Source organism: Trachurus japonicus, chromosome 19 (genome assembly GCF_045865225.1).
Source record: "Trachurus japonicus isolate A0001 chromosome 19, Traja_1.0".
Classification (NCBI taxonomy): domain Eukaryota; kingdom Metazoa; phylum Chordata; class Actinopteri; order Carangiformes; family Carangidae; genus Trachurus; species Trachurus japonicus.
Window position 1 is genome coordinate 19,401,986 of NC_140925.1, and position 16,799 is coordinate 19,418,784.

Consider the following 16,799-nt stretch of genomic DNA (forward strand, 5'->3'; position numbering starts at 1 on the left):
ATGCTGACCTGCCCAACAGGAAACAGAGCCTTATCAACAGGAACAGAAGCATCCTCAGCCCGTCCTCAAAGGCTTGTAACAGGCCTGTCTGTCGTTAAAGCTCAGAGGTGGCCTGTTAATCTGCCAGCATTCACCTCAGCCGATGACACCGCAGCCACATGCCACTTCTGAGTGAGCTACCACACTTCCCCTGGTGCCACACACACATACACACACACACACACACACACACACACACACACACACAAACATTCATGCTATAGTGCTCACACGTAGGCAGGCGGAAGTAAACACAGTCACACACAATCTGGAAAGCCACTGTCATTCACTGCTATAGACAACACCCTTCCTCATTTCACACAAGCCTCAGTGAGCCTGTCATTATGTGTGTTTTTCTTAAAGAAAGATTTTGTTTTGTGGTTTTGATTTTCAGTGGTTAAAATATACGTACATAAAGTTAACTTCCTCTTGCCTGGCTCCCACTATACCTTAAAGGGATAGTTCAACATTTTGGCAAATTGGCCCATTGCCATAATCGCTATCGTCATAGCAGTAGGTTCATTACCTTTAATTGTAGGTGCAAGCTATTTTCAGTACGGCGGAGCGCAGTAGCTGGCTGCTCAGAGCTACGCTATGGAGGCTAAGGGAATTTCTTGGTTTCCCTCATTAAACTCATCAAATTCAACATCCCAAAACTCCACAGCGCTTTTGTAGACAAGTTGTGACCTGCACAACCACCACGCTATGAGATAATGACGGAACGATACGAAACGGAGCCGTTTTCGAGGTAAATACAGGGTAAATACGGAGACTGCTTGCTGAAAAACTGTCCCTGAACGCAACGCGCATCAGCGGTTTTGTATGAATTTACCTCGAAAACGGCTCTGTTTCGTATCGTTCCGTCATTATTTCATAGCGTGGTGGTTGTGCAGGTCACAACTTGTCTACAAAAGCGCTGTGGAGTTTTGGGATTTTGTATTTGATGAGTTTAATGAGGGAAACCAAGAAATTCCCTTAGCCTCCATTGCGTAGCTCTGAGCAGCCAGCTGCTGCGCTCCGCTGTACTAAAAATAGCTTACACCTACAATTAAAGGTAACGAACCTACTGCTATGACTATAGCAATTATGGCAATGGGCCAATTTGCCAAAATGTTGAACTATCCCTTTAACTAAGATCTGTCGTTTAAAGGTCTTGGTCTGCAGCCTGTTGCTGGGGGTAAAAAAAAAAAGTTTTTACCAGCATTTCTAAATCCAGGTTTTATATTACAGTAATTCTAACAAAGTGTCAAAGCAATCAGTTCACAGAGAAATGCACACAGCCTGTGTTCAAAAACTGTGCCTTAAAACAAGAGGTCAGAACTTCTGCAACTTAGTGATGTCACAAAAAGCAGTCCCTGCCCACCCAACCTTGCAGGATTTGATTTTGGGATTGTTTTGGATTGTTTCACATGATCAAAAATGGTCATCCAATCATATTAGAGGCTCTATGTTACAACTGGCTGATCCCAGACTTGTTATTGCTATAAAGCTACAACGACATAGTTTTTGGCCATTAAAACCACAAATACATCTTCATACGGATATCAAAACTTCAAATAAAACACCAGAAGAGTGCAAAGATATGGGGCCTGTAAAAATCATGTTTTCAAATGTTGTGTTCAGTTTGACAGTTTTAACTATTCAATCAACTTTATTATTCAAGCATGTGCAGATTCATGGTTTGTTTAGTTTGTAAAGAGCTGAATGTCCTTTAAGCGCAGACACTGTTTAATACACACCTCTAATCTGTATATACAGTGGTAGAGGGCATCTGAGGATTAGTGTGTGTGTGTGTGTGTGTGCATTCCACGGTTGAGCATGTCGTCAAACAGCACGTCTGTATTTGGTTGTCTCCTGCTGCCACCGCTGCCCACACTCCTCGGGCGTGAAGTGCCAGCTTCAACACAGATTCATTTAACTCAGCCAACAACCAACAGACCAGCGCAGTACAGACCCGGCCAGTGCAGTCCTTTCAACAGACCCATCAGATGACGTTCCCTTTCAGTGGTTTAAAAAAAGCTGCCAACCAGTTTCCAGTCAACGGGCCACACACAGGCTTTTGTCCGGGTTTACATCATCTCTCATTTTAACATTCCTCATGATAACCATTAACTAATGCGTCAGGATATAAGCAGTCAGCTAACACAGTCAGACGTCACTGAATATCAGAGTCTGTCTCGTTCAAGGTTAAACTGGGTGATATCTTATATTTTTCCTCTTGTTAACACCACTAATGATAGAAGCAGAACAATCAATTGTACTACTACTAACATGTATTGTCTTGTAGCCACACCTAATAAAGCTTATCCTTTGTTAAAAATAAATACAATGAGGCAATAAAAAGCGGGCCACACCCTCGCATTGGGCGACTTGTTCCTTCATCACATTGTTTTCCTGCTGGAGAAAATAATAACAGTGTGTAAAGTGGAATCACTTGTGTTGAAGTATAGCTCCTGATTGTAAATTCATCTCAGTTTTACTTAGGATTTTCGCATCTTTCAGCTCATTGGTTTGTTTTTTGTCGATTTGACTCACTCTCACGGTCCCCAGTTCAGGTTTCATGAGGAAACTTCTCAGTGTAAAATGCTCTGATAAACTCACTGACCACAACCTGTTCTGCACCAAACAGTAGACAGACAAAGTTAGTGACCAGCTAATAAAAAGCACTCTCTCATAGCTAAAGAGTGAGATTCTCAGGAAGCAGTGGAAACCATTTCAATCAGGAGGAAGAATAAAAGAAACACAGGTTGTGAAATATGATTACATTTATTATGTACAAAATAAACTTTGGCACTTAGACTCCACAAGAAGTAGATTGGCTTAGAAAACTGATCAATGGACGTGAAGTTTGCATCTAAAGAAGACTTCCCCTGGGCTTAGACACTGGTGGTGGTGCAGAGTAGCCTATGGTGATGCCTTCTGTCGTGGATTAAGATGGTCTGCATCTTGATTGAGGTGGTGAAGGGGGGTTGTGGCTAGATGGTGTACATGAACTGCAGGAAGTGACGTAGAACCTCACCAAAAATCGTTGAGAACTCCCGACTGGTTAGGTTTAGTAAAACTGACATGTACAGGTGTAAAATAGGGGGGGGGGGGGGCAAAAAGTAAGTGAAGCCATTGGTTGGGTTTAAGCACAGATAAGTAAAGATTGCATGTTGTCTATGACGTCACTTCCTGCAGCTCATGTACTCCATCTAGCAACAACCGTGAAGGGGTGGAGGTGGGCCCTGAAATTTCTTGGGCTGAAATGACAGCGGGATGACAGCAGAAAGAGATATAGAGCACTTTTGGACAGCTAACGACTGATTGGTGAAAGAGAGAAGGTGTCAGATGTGATTGGATTAAAACAAGTGATGAGAGGTGGAGCAAAAGGATAAAGCAGGACAATTGGTTGGTGACTCAGTGAGCATGCCCAAAGAGACGGTCTTCCTGGCTGAACTTTCGCTAAGTTTCATATAATAAATACCAGTGTTGCTTTACTGTTTGATATAGAAACATTTTGTTATTGCAACTTTCTATGGCAGAGGAAGTGTTTGTCTTGTGGACCTACATTGGCCTTTTGTATAAGACTACTCATTTGTGTGTTTTCTAACCACTCCCATGGGTGGACCACCCAAAATAAAACTATATGAGAAGCACCTGAATGTAATTGTTCAAATCATTGACCTGACGAAGAGCCAGTCACTTGAAACATTGTCTCTTTTAATATGTAGCCCTTGAATAAATATATTTTCTATTTCGGGATCAGTATAGTTTTAACAGTATTTAAAACTCTGTCAACCTGGATTATGTTATATTTTGTTATTGCAAAATATTAGTGGATATTGTATCATAAATATGTTTTAGTAAATCTTACTGACCTAACATGTCTATCAGGATTGATTGATTGATTGATTGATTGATTGATTGATTGATTGATTGATTGATTGATTGATTGATTGATTGATTGATTGATTGATTGATTGATTGATTGGTTTAGTCACAGATAGACTTCAGCCTTGTAACTATAATCTAACCTTGACTCAATCAAATCTCCTTGTTCTCTGAAAATGTTCGGATGTTTGACTCACGACAGCAGTTTTTAAGAAGTGCTTTCATGTTGCCTTGGTAACAGGTCCGTGTTCGAAGTCTTTATATAGCTAAATGTCCTTGTTGTTTGAAAAGAGAGATTTCCTTTCACTGAAATGTATCTGTGTAACTGATTATTGTCCGTCAGTCCTGGCCATAAACACATGGACTGACCGATCACTTGTGTAAAATTGTGTTTAGTACAAATATTGACTGATGTGGAGGTTTTGCAGTGGCGTCATGGCAACATGGGGTTTTTTTTTTAGGTCTTGTGTATTTTTCTGCAGACGTCTTGGTGTTGTCCTGCCCTCTCAACTTTCTCAACCACTGTGTGACTCATGTGTTTGACTTCACAATCATTTGTTCTTACACTCACTGTCTTGTCTTCGAGCCTGTTCGTGTCTTTGTTCAAGCAAAATATTATTCCTGTTCGTTCTGCTGATAGGGTCATTTGTTGGTTTCTTTTTTTTTTTCCACAGATCAGTTTCCCAAGCTTCTCAGCTCTCCGCTGCCGTACTTTTATTTCTTTTGCACAATCTCAAATCCTCCTGTCCATCTCCCTGTTCCTGTTTTTTTCCTCCTCCTCCTCCTCCTCCTCTCTCTCCCAGGCTTTCTTTGCATCCCTCTTCTCTCTCCCCTTCACTCCATCCCAAGATAAACAACCTCTGTTCTGAGGCATGTCAGCTATTTGTTCAAAAAAGCTCACAAGTTTTTGGATTGTGTTCAGAGCTGGGTCCCTAAAGGGAGGCAAGATTACAAATTTAGTGCTTTTTCACAATCTCTCCCTCTGTTTTTCATTTTTCTTGGTCCACGCTGTTCTTTTTTTTCTTTCTTCCAACTCTCTCACGACTTGTTCATCTCACACTTGAAGCTTGGTGATTCCCAGATTCGTCAGATTCGAGGCCGCGTTGCCACATTTACGTTTGACCCTCTGTTCCAGCCGGTTGGATCATACAGAGTCCTCAGATTCCCTTCGTGTTTGTTACACGCTGATTTATTTTCTGTCGGGAACTTTCATCACTCTCCTCTGATTAACACAAGCAGAACAGCAGTTCTCATGCCTCTGGGCAGCTTGTGTCAAGTCCCTCTGAGAGTCACACACACTTAAATACACACACACGCACACAACACAATGATTTTCAGGCAAAACACTCCCAACTTGGCATTTGCTTATCACACACTTGTTTGGAAAAGCTTTTCAGAGTAATGACCTGAAGTGGATGTTCCTCCGATGACAAGGATGCATGTAAGTGTGTGTGTGTGTAGTGTGTGTGTTTGTATGTGGCACAAGAACACAGGACGTTCAGTACTTTTCCTGTTTTTTTTTTCTATGTGTGGTCTCCAGACTTGAATGTTTGTCTGCCCCTTCTATTCACCACCAATTACATTTCTTGATCCCAGCATTTATCTTATTTTCTCAAACATATCATGTTATCCCCATTTTAAACTCGTGATACAATACACTTTTGAACTTTTCAATTTTATGACACACATGACACGCCTACACTGACACCAACACATACACATACACATACACATACACACAGTCTGTGATGTAATCTGACACACAAATTTAAGATACATTTCATTTCGGTCCTTGAAAACACACACACACAGACAAAGACGCCCACTTCTGTGCCTATCCTGCTGGTGTCCCATGCTGAGCTCTGCTTCTTTTTATGTCCCTGCACACACACACACACACACACACACACACACACACACACACACACATATACGCACTACAATACAGCGGCTGTGTTTAGACTAGGCCACCATTCCTATATGGAGATACAGATCACTGTTTTGCTTTCCCGAGCATGATGAAGGGGTAATTATATCTAACCAGAGGGAAAACAACAGAGGGATAGAGAAGGAGAGGGAGAGAGAGTAAAGGAAAGAGTGGTTATTGGATCAGACGAGAGAACCAGAAGACGGGAGGACAGAAGCTTCGCCCGTCATGGGTCAAATTGACCCGCTGATTGTTTTTAGACCTCAATCTTTTCCCTGAAGGCACCACAGCAGCACTGATGGTGAAAAACACATTCACATGCTTGTTTCTGACAAAAACAAATCCAACCCCCCCAAAAACAGTCCCCCTGTCTCATAAATAGGTGTGTGACGACAAACGACAGCGTCTCTGACGTGCTTGTTAACTGCTCACTGTGATTTACTCTGTGTCTTGAGGGTGTCAGAGCTGCTTGTCTGGCTTCTACCAGTCCGTCTGTGGCTTGTTGCCTCTGCGGCTTGGGGGAAGAGAGAAGATTCAACCGTGGTCCTTTGTCAGCTCAAGTGTGCAAATGATGTGTGATGCGTTTACTGGAACAAATCACAACTTTTTTTTGCCCTGGAACGAGGATAATTTTCCCCCCCCTCCTTTAAACCCTGACAGCACAGCAGCATCATTTATCATGGCTAAAGATGCAGACAACAGATTGTTCGCCAAACTTCCCCTTATAGCTGTTATGGTTTGTCTCTTGTCTCCTGTTTTATTTTGAAGTTCCCTGTGTCCTCCTGTGTCTTCCTGTGCTCGCCCTCCTGTGATGACCTCATGTGTCTCACCTGTGTTTGATTACCCCACCTGTGTCTCGTTTCTCCTTTGTGTATTTTACCTCGGTGTTTTCCCTTTGCTCTCAGTTGGTGGGTCTGTTCTCATCCTCAGTGTTTCTGTGTTTGTGCCTGGTGTTTGCCTGCCTGCGTGTGTGTTAGTAACTCTCCAGATAGCTTAACATTTACAAAACACATGGCTCTCATATTAAAACTCCTCACAGGACATGTTTTAAACTGTCAGAGTGCTCTCTGCTGTGATACATGTTCAAGGTTTTCCATGTTAAACTATGTTGACAGTTTAAAGAGGAGGAACTTCGCTTCGCTTTAGACACAGATGCAGGAGTTTGTTGTTCACTAGAAGATGTGTCAGAGCGGTCAGCGCAGTAATTTGTTAAAGTTGTTTTTTTTAGCTTGTAGCTGGCAGCAACTGACACTGTTTGCTAATGCAAACTCTCACTTTCTGGACCGACCGGGTTTCGGTATCAAGATGATTCAAATAAGGAATCTGTCTGGCAATTGGCAGAAATGTCAAAAGTTAGTATAGTTAGCATCTTTCAGTTAATTGTAACTTTTAGTTGTAGCACAGTATTAGAGGCAGTGCTAATGTAAATGTCCTGTACACCTTGTACTGACAGGTTTATTTAGTCTGCCCCTGTCTGTGCTAGGTGATGGGGTTGGTTTCTTAGATTTGCATCGTATTCTGTCTGCTGGTGTTTTTATGAGACTATCATTGGTTCACTGCAGTGATCATTCACTGTTTAGTTCACTCATCCTGTATTCAGGGGCGTTGCAACAGGCAACCCAGACCGATTGCCGTGGGCCCCGAGCTGGAAGGGGGTCCCCAGAGATGGCTGACATTGGTCAATATCAGTGACACAACTTGAAACCCCCTTAGACACTGACAGCTCCCTAGGTGGAGGGGCTGGTGTCAAACGCATGTATTTGCAAATTAAAGGGATAGTTTAACATTTTGGCAAATTGGCCCATTGCCATAATCCCTATAGTTTTAGTAGTAGGTTCGTTACCTTTATTTGTTGGTGCAAGCTGTTTTTCGAACGGCGGAGCAGAGCCACGAGCTGCTCAGAGCTACGCTACGGAGGCTAATGGGATTTCTTGGTTTCCCTCATCAAACTCATCAAATACACAATCCAACAACTCAAACGCTCTGGTGGACAAGTTGTGACCTGCACATTCACCACGCTATGAGATAATAACTTAGCGTATGAGACAGAGTTGTTTTGGAGGCAAATTCATGCAAAACTGCTGGTGCGCGTTCACGTCGGGGGCAGTTTTTCGGCAAGCAGTCTCTGCAATTGACCCGAAGAAAGAAGAAACACTTTTTTTTTGTTAAAAATGAAATTATTAATTATTTATTGGGTCTCTTTTAGTTCTTAAAGGTGAACACATACTGTTTGAAAATAAACACATTAATCAAAACTTGTTTTTTGTAAATAGCCAAAAGGGATAATGTTACAGTGAAATCAGATCTTAACATTTTTCCAGATGATGCTCGGACTAATTTAAGCTTAAGCAGGGGGTGCTTTCAAGGGTGCTGTTTCTGTGCCTAACCTCTGCAGGAGTCATAAGCTGGGTGAGGATGTTAACATAAATCTGCAAAGATTGCAAGATGCAAATAAGTCTTCAATCAACTCAGAGAGCAAATTATCTTAATTATCAAGCTGCATAACCACACCTGCTTTTGTCTCCCTAAGTCTAAGATAAGGGAGCAGCTGATTTTAAGATGACTAAGAATTCCAATGGTAAACCTGCCACTGTTATTGACGCAGTGCAAGAGTGATAACTAAGGGCAACACTTGTTGAGCTGTCAAATGCAATGTCAGCTGATGTCAAACTCAGATTTGAAATGCTGGCGATAGGACAGAGGAGGAAAAGGGAGGAAGGTGAGGAGAGGAAGTCATGGCGCAGTAAAGCCTGCACAAGAGAGACATGGGGGAGGAAAGTGGGAAACGAGTGCATTGAAACAGGATGAATATTTTACAGACAGAACGCGGGGATGTCTTTCCAGGAAATTACTTTCACACAGTGCAAACACCTGCCAGAAACGCTGAAATCATTTCCAAGCGGCGCAAGCCCAAGAAATTCAGCCAATTACCAAAGTCATTTTCAAAGAGATCTCTGTGAGCTAGCCGTGAACTGTAACATATTTTCATTTGAGAACCAAGACATTTTCAGGTAATGAACAACAGCCCTCTGAAATTATAAGTAATGGTTTGGAAAGAGTTTCCCTCCCAAATTGTGCTGCAACATTATAGAGTTATGTACTGTTATTATGTATGTACTTACAGGAATAGTTGTGTTTTGGGTGGATTTTTATAATGTTGCCTCTAAACACGCATGGTTTAACCTGAAGCAGGCTAATCTCAGCAGTCAGAGTGCTGAGACATTAAAAAAGCAGCCGTTTCTTCTCACTGGTAAAGCTGGACAAAAGTCAAATCCCCCAAATATCCAACTATGCTTTTTAAGTAGTACAGTGTCTTTTGTGTGAGCTTTGGACACCAAAGCAGACAATCTTCCTGCCAACAGACAGTTTTACAAAGCACAAATTCTCACTTTCAAACAAAACCAAACTTAATTAAATTCAAATTCTCAGTCTTGGTAATATGCTCTTTTTTATCGCAGTGGTGCGTATTAAAAATGGGGGAGTGAGCACCAGTTAGTAAATCCAGTTTCTAGGGCCTGATCCGCTCCCCAGTGGCCGGACTGGTTTAAATTAGGCCTCTCCAACCTTCAGTGGCCCGTCCGCTAATTTGACTCCTAGAATAACAGCAGCTACTGTGTTTTTCAGGAGTCTGGAACCGAACGTCCGTCTGGGGAGTCTGCAGTGGACACAGGTGCTCGCTCGTTCTCTCTCTCTCTCTCTCTCTCTCTCTCTCTCTCTCTCTCTCTTCTCTTTTCCAGTCTCCCTCCCTCCAGGATTGTGGGTGAATTATGTGTTCAGAAGGGACTGTTTTACTATTTTAGAAAAGAAAATCCCAAATGTCTTGTTTCCATCAAGACTGTTTCCTGGTCGGATCTTTTCTCTCCAGTCTGTCTGTGGATTTGGCAGCGTATGTGTGTGTGTGTGTGTGTGTGCGCACTCTTGAGGGGTATGTTTTGTATATATATAGGTACCACTTACACGTACAGTGTGCATGATGAGTGCATGTCTGGTGCAGGTAATCCCCCTCAGATGATCAATAACAATTTACTGACAGATGGAAAAAGAAGGATTAAATGTTTCATCATACACAACATTCTGCATTTATATATATATATATATCGTATAGCCGTACCGGAGAATATTCATCCAGTCGTCTGTAGCTCTGCTGTAGGAAAGTATGTATGAACAAGAGCAGCCAACATGTTCAGCCAGGAACCTGTGACCTGCACACACAAAGAGAGCGAGTCCAGTGAACACATATTAGATGAGAAAAACAGATCAAAGGAAAGTCCAGTGATAGTAATAAAAAACTGTGCTAACCTTCAGTCATGTGGTCATTATTAACAGATGTGCATACACAAACATACATTAATAGTATGACCAGCCCACTTAATAGTTGGGGGGTTTATTCCTATTATTATGAGTTGCATCAGTTTGACAGGAGACAGAGATGAAGCAGAGAATCATTGAACACCACTGAGTATCTCTGCATTAACAACCACCTCCCTCCCTCTGTGAAGCCTGTGTGGCCGTTGTGTTGTACTGATCATATTCAGTTCTATTATGTTGTAAATGTGAGTGCTTGGTCCAGCGTTAGATGAGGAGATTAATCCCACTTTCATGTCGGTGCATTAAATACGTAGCTCCAGACAGCTGCTGGTTGGCTCAGTAAGACTGGGAACAGCGAACCTGGCTCCGTCCAAAGGCTTTAAAATGTACATGGTGGTTCCTCATACAAATCACTAATTAACACATTTATTTTAATCCGCGCTAACCCCCACGTGCAAACAGCAGAGACTCCAGGAAGTTACTGCACCATGACCAAGAAATGGTCACACACCTTTGCTTCTGTAAAACCACAAAATGTAGCTTTTACACTTTAAAGTTTCTTGCACATAAAAGATACCACGTATAAGTGGTAAACTAATGAGCTTTAGAGATCCTGGCCAGCTGTTTCAGTGCATCTGCTAAGCTAAAAGTAACAGAGTTGCATTAGTCTTCTTCTCTAACTGTTCTTTATAGTTTGTAAGTCCATAGCTTTATTTGGCAGACATTACACATTTTCTTCACAACAAAAAAGATAAACAACACATTTAAAAAGAGTATGAGCATGATAAAATGTATTGTATTATGTCTATTTAAGCGACAGATCACAATCACTTCACAAACAGTGCTTTGGGAGCTGATCTCAGTTCACTTGAACTTGACGGCCTGGAGTCCACAAGCAGACTGTCAGATAAGCACTTGTGTTCACACCAAGCATGTTTGGAGCCATTTGTCTAAACCCTCTAGTCCAACTCACACATGGCGAAGGTAAGAGTGAGTGATGCCAATGAAACAACCATGAGATCAGACACTTGATCTTCCCAGTGTTGTGAGGTCAGATTTAGTCATTGCCTGTGGTTTCGGTTCAAAGCCCAAAACTCTTTAGGTGGTGATTGTCTGAAAATGTGTAGAGAAAGACATTTACCTTTTAAAGCTCAGACTGCTGAAAAAGAGAAAGCTCATGTTTCAACCATATGGGCCAACCCCCCCTCAAAAAACGTGAAAAGTCCACTTTCCCACCTAAGAAAACCAACACTAAAGGTGTAATCACACTTGATTTGATATTCTATAAACCATAAAGGCCTCTGCTGGAAATCCCCACCATTCCTGGTTTTCCCTTTCCAAACTCTTGCCCCTCTGGACTCCACCCTCCACCCCTCACCACTCGCTCCCCATCACTCCACATCCGAATACACACATGCATACTGTACTGTAGATGTAGCTCCCTTGCATTTGTCAAACTGGGATGCGACGCTGATTAGCTTCCTGGCAGGAACGCTACCACCCACCCCCTGAGCCGAAGACGGGCTCCTCCTGGAGGGCCCGACAGAGGGTGGAGAGCTGTAGCCGCCGCTGTTTGTTTGCACTCTGTCCTTATTTCCGTGAATTCTGACCTGACAGGAAGTGTGGAGGGGAGACGGGACAATGGGCTATTGTAAGACCACGCTTTATGTCCACGCGAGGCTAAAACAGGAAAACGTACTAAGACGGCCTGCATGCATACACACACTATAACTTGCACGAACACACAACCAAAGTCAGAAACCCAACCAAAGACCGTCATGTTCCCCCTCCGTCCTATCACTTACTCACGCACACAGACTCAGGAGGATATTTCATTGACGGCACATACTCCAACCTTTCCTGGTCGTCCCTTTAAGTAGCTGTAAGACTGAACCTTCAGTCTGAATCCACTCTAAACCCTCTCCTGAAACCCAAGATCTAAATGTCCCTTTTCAAAGCAGGAAAGTTTCCTCACTCTCCTGGATCCTCACTCTCCATCCATTCTTAAAACATCTGTTCTTCATACTATGGTGAGCACACAATAGACACACACACACTTACACAGGTATAGCTCCTCTCACTTTCAGCACAGAAACACACATTTGGACAAAGGCGAGTGTGTATAACAGCACATTTTAAATGATAAGGCTTTTACAACTTCCTGATAGCTGCTGTTTTTTTTTAACTTTCAACTTCACCCCAGTAATTTCTGCCTTTGTGGTGTAAAAGTAAAAATAAATCCAGACTAAATCTGCAGTAACATGGTGACCAAGAGTTTCAGCTATGTGTAAATTCCACGCACCTACATGTTGACATGTTTGCCACAATTCAAACATGTCCCATGTTGTTCTCAGAGAGACCGGTCGACCAATCAGAGCTGCGTAGGCGGGACTAAGAATGAGGACATGGGAGCCAGAAAAAAATAGCAACATCCATGGAAAATAGAAACAGAGGAAAACTGCCAGAAATTAGTGTCACACATGGGAGAGATGAAAACATCTGGACAGGTTGTTGGTACTCCTCTTTTCATTTTTTTGATAAATCTCTGACTCACAATTTTTTGTTTGCAGCTCCACCACAGCTTCCCTATTAACTGAATAACACACAATTCATTCATTATGTAGAAGCAGATTTCTCTAATATGCGGCAAGCAGTGATATCAGAGTGCACGAGCATTCACAAGAGCGCCACACTTAGACATGACTACAGTGCGTGAGAGGATATCACTGGAGGTTAAGAAAAACAGATGGTGTTACACATTTAAAACTTTCAACCTCATTATAGAAAGTTTTCATAGTCACTGGTCTCTCTCAGCCTGTGTGATGTCATCCAGCGGTGGTTATGGAGCTCAGAGCGAGCTGCTCTGCCATCACCATCTTGGCAGCATCCGACTCCGCCTAATTCCCAGCTAATACAAAAATAGGCGAAGAGGAGGGGCGCGTGTGGAGCCCAGAGTTCGGCGCATGCTGGCCTGTGGCAAACACACACCCACCCGTCTCTCAAAGCAGCATCAACTATATAGAGCTTAAAGCCATAATAAAATTTAAATGAGTGAGTTTATAAAAAGTCATTATATAGGAGGGAATTAGCCACAGAGACCAAAGCTGTTATGTAAACATGTTTTCCTGGAGCCAGCCATTTGAAGAATTTTGGTTTTTACCTTGTGTTGGCTTCATTTTACAGCCTTGGAGGTTGGTGCTTGGTCTTTCTCCACTAACTAACTTTTTTATACTTGATGTAAACTGAGCAGCACTAAAGCTGTTCTCCATGAATCACACTTTTTTTTTAAGTATTTTTTTTTTGCCTTTATTAGATAGTACAGTTGAGAGAGACAGGAGATGGGGAGGCAGAGAGAGGGGGAATGAAATGCAGGAAAGGGCCGCCCAATGCGGATTTCGAACTGGGGTCGCCTGCAGCGAGGACTGTAGCCTCTACACATGGGGCGCCTGCTCAACCTACTGCGCTACTGGACGCCCCTTCCATGGATCACACTTGAATATAGATAAGAAAGTATTTAGGTGAACGGTTCCTTTAATCAGTTTGGCACTATGTTGTTTCAGATCTGCTACACTCTGCTGTCTTTCTTTAACGTCCAACCCCACATTGTGCACACTCACACACACTCACACACACACACAATCAACATGGCTTCCTGGCCACGTCCACGTCTCGGCCTGCGACCTCGACCATGTCACCTCTCAGGTCAGCTGGGAGAGCCGCGCTTTGAGGCCAGATGATGAATGGATTCACACCGGCTGTCAAAAGAGGCAGAGGAAGGGAAAGATGTAGAGGAAGGGACTATTTACAGTCCTGAAGGTATGTGGCAGAGCTGTGCTGTTTTCAGAGCCGTGTGTGTGTGTGTGTAGGTGTGTGCGTCTCTAACAGAGCGTTTTTTCTCGTCAAAGCCTGTGAATGTAAAGGTGTGATAACACAGACGTTTATGTAAACTGTACAGCGTTTACTTAAGTTAATCCACTGGTTGGTGCATGATGTGTAAGGCTCTAATAGAAAAGAGGTCATTGCAAGTGTGTGTGTGTGTGTGTGTGTGTGTGTGTGTGTGTGTTTGTGTGTCATCGTGCATGTTTTTTGCCATGTGAGGAATGTCGATGCTGACCTTTGTGCTCTTTGTGTATGGATGATTGACCTGGAAGATTGACCCTGTGTGCGCTGGCTTCACTCACATTCAAACACACTTACTCACTCATGCAAACACACACACTCTCACCTCAGACACACACACACACACACATCTCTTTTCTGCGAACAAAAACCCCAATCGTGCCAAACAAGAGTGTTTGGACACATGTTGTTGACAAGCGAGGGCTGATCTACAGCATGAGTCTGTGTCTGGTGGCGGCCTCAGTGTGATTTCACTCACCTCACTGTAATTAGCTCTTAATATGTTTGGCTCAGTGGGATCTAAATGACAGTGTTTTGACTGCAGTGGTAGGTTTGCAAGTGTGAAAATAGCAGTGTGTGTGTGTGTGTGTGTGTGTGTGTGTGTGTGTGGAGAGACGGTCGACTGAAGTTTCTATTTTAGTGTGATGAGAACAAACAGGTTAAAGAGCAGGATGTTTCGCTGACTGACAGCCATACTTTACCACACTCTGGATGACTGTTATTGCTTTAAGTTGAACGAGGTGGTAGTTGTGCTGAAGAAAAACATCAGTGCTGGTACATGATGTAGAGGCCTGGCAACCTGTCCAGAGAGGCAGGGTGGTATGGCTAACGGATTTATGGATGGTTACTGACTGTATTTAAACTCTGCAAGGTATGAAGAAGGACACAGCTACTCTGATATTGTGAAGTAGAAATAGTTGAACGTTGGATGTTTCTGGGGAAGAGCTCCAACAGATGGAGTGTGGAGGAGGATCTGGAAATGGGGTTAATGAAAGTGAACCAAGACAGTAAAGTTTTGGCGGAGGGGTCTCTGACTGCAGACCGCAAGAGCGAGCAAGAGGGCCCGCACTCCAGCACAGTAATACTGTGGTTAGCTCTGTTGTATCTCAGCAAGAAGGTTCTGGGTTCGATTCCCAGGCCTGGGGCCTTTCTTGGTGGAATTCACATGAGCTCCTTGTGCCATGTGGTTTCTCTCCAAGCTCTGTCCTACAGTCCAAAGAAATGCACAGTAGGTGGATTGTCCATAGGTGTGATTGTGAGTGAGGATGGATGGATGGAAGTTATGGGCCAGATAACCAAAGCAAAAATGTTAAAAGTAAGGGGAACTGCAGAGTTGAATGATTTCAAAAATGATTAACTGTTGAGTTGTGATTAGTTTTTTCCATCATATTAATGTCAACTATAGTTTGTGTTAACTACAACCCAACTTCCTTTGACGCCACCCATACAGCAGGTGTTTCTCAGATCTCAGAGCAGCACATGAGCTCCACAGGTGGAGAGAGTGATGGGGAACCTGCATTGCAGTTTTCACATGATGGACAGAGAGCAGTGTCATGGTGCTGCTGTTGTTTCCTAACAGGTTACTGAGTTTCTTCTCCTCTATAGTATTGCATTATGGACGATTGATGAAATCTGCCTCTGTGCTTTTTCTACAGTTTTCTTTAGGGACCTGAGAATCTGAAAATGAGTGTTGATGTTCTTCAGTCTCCTGACACATTTTCATTTCCACTCTCGCTGCTAGGAATAAGTCTCTGTTTTTTTGCCAGTAACTACTTTTTTAAAAAAAAGTGTATTTTCTCCCTTTAATGAGCCATTTTCTGAGGTTTAACATAAACAACCAACTTTTTTCCTTGAAACAGATGAAAAGGTTCAACTAATGCAGTGACTTTAGCTAAGCCGACTGTACGAACGCGCCCTCTCGGTCCATGACGTTCTTCTATTCAATGCTCTTCTATCATAACTCTCTTTAATTCCTCTTCTTTTACAGCCCCTCTCTTTTTCTCATCTTTTCCCTGCTCTGCTGCTTTGATTGCCTGTCTCCTCGTGGCCCGGTGCCCAGCCACCACTGGGTAGCATTCCTCGCCCCGAGCCAGCGGGAAGAGAGGGATCGAAAGGGGAGGGGGGGAGAAGAGGAGAAGAGGAGAAGGACAAATGGAAGGAATGAGAGAAGGAACCGCAGCGGGTCTCCTTATATAGAGAGTGATGTTATATATCTGTGACCTCGCTGAGGAGACGGGGAGCGACTCCTTCTCCAAACTGTTTGTCATTTCCAGCGTTTTCACGGTGCCCACTGGCCATAAACCTTTACTTTTCAGCCTTTCTGTTTATAGTCACATCCACTCGCTCTGAGACAGCCGCTCACTCCTTACAACACTCTCACTCTCAGGCCACAAGATACCCACAGTCTGACCACGCAGGGGTCTACCAAAATACACACAGCGTTCAAATACACACTGCCTCGCTTTCTTTCTTTCTTTGCTTTTTTTTTTCACAGTGGGAAATGAAATGTCGTATCTCAGAGGTAACTTATGATGCCTGCTCCACTGCTGAGGTGCAGAAATAAAGGATTTGCTGAGGAGGCAGAATGGACTCCACCCTCACCCTGGCCTTCAGCTCTTATTTCTCCTCAGCACTTTGGTTTATGTGTGTGTATTTGACTTTTGATACATGTAGGAGCATGCGTGCACAGATACAGAGGCTTTTGTATGTGTCTCCTCTAGGAACTGCTGGCAGATGGAGCAGTCAGACTGTG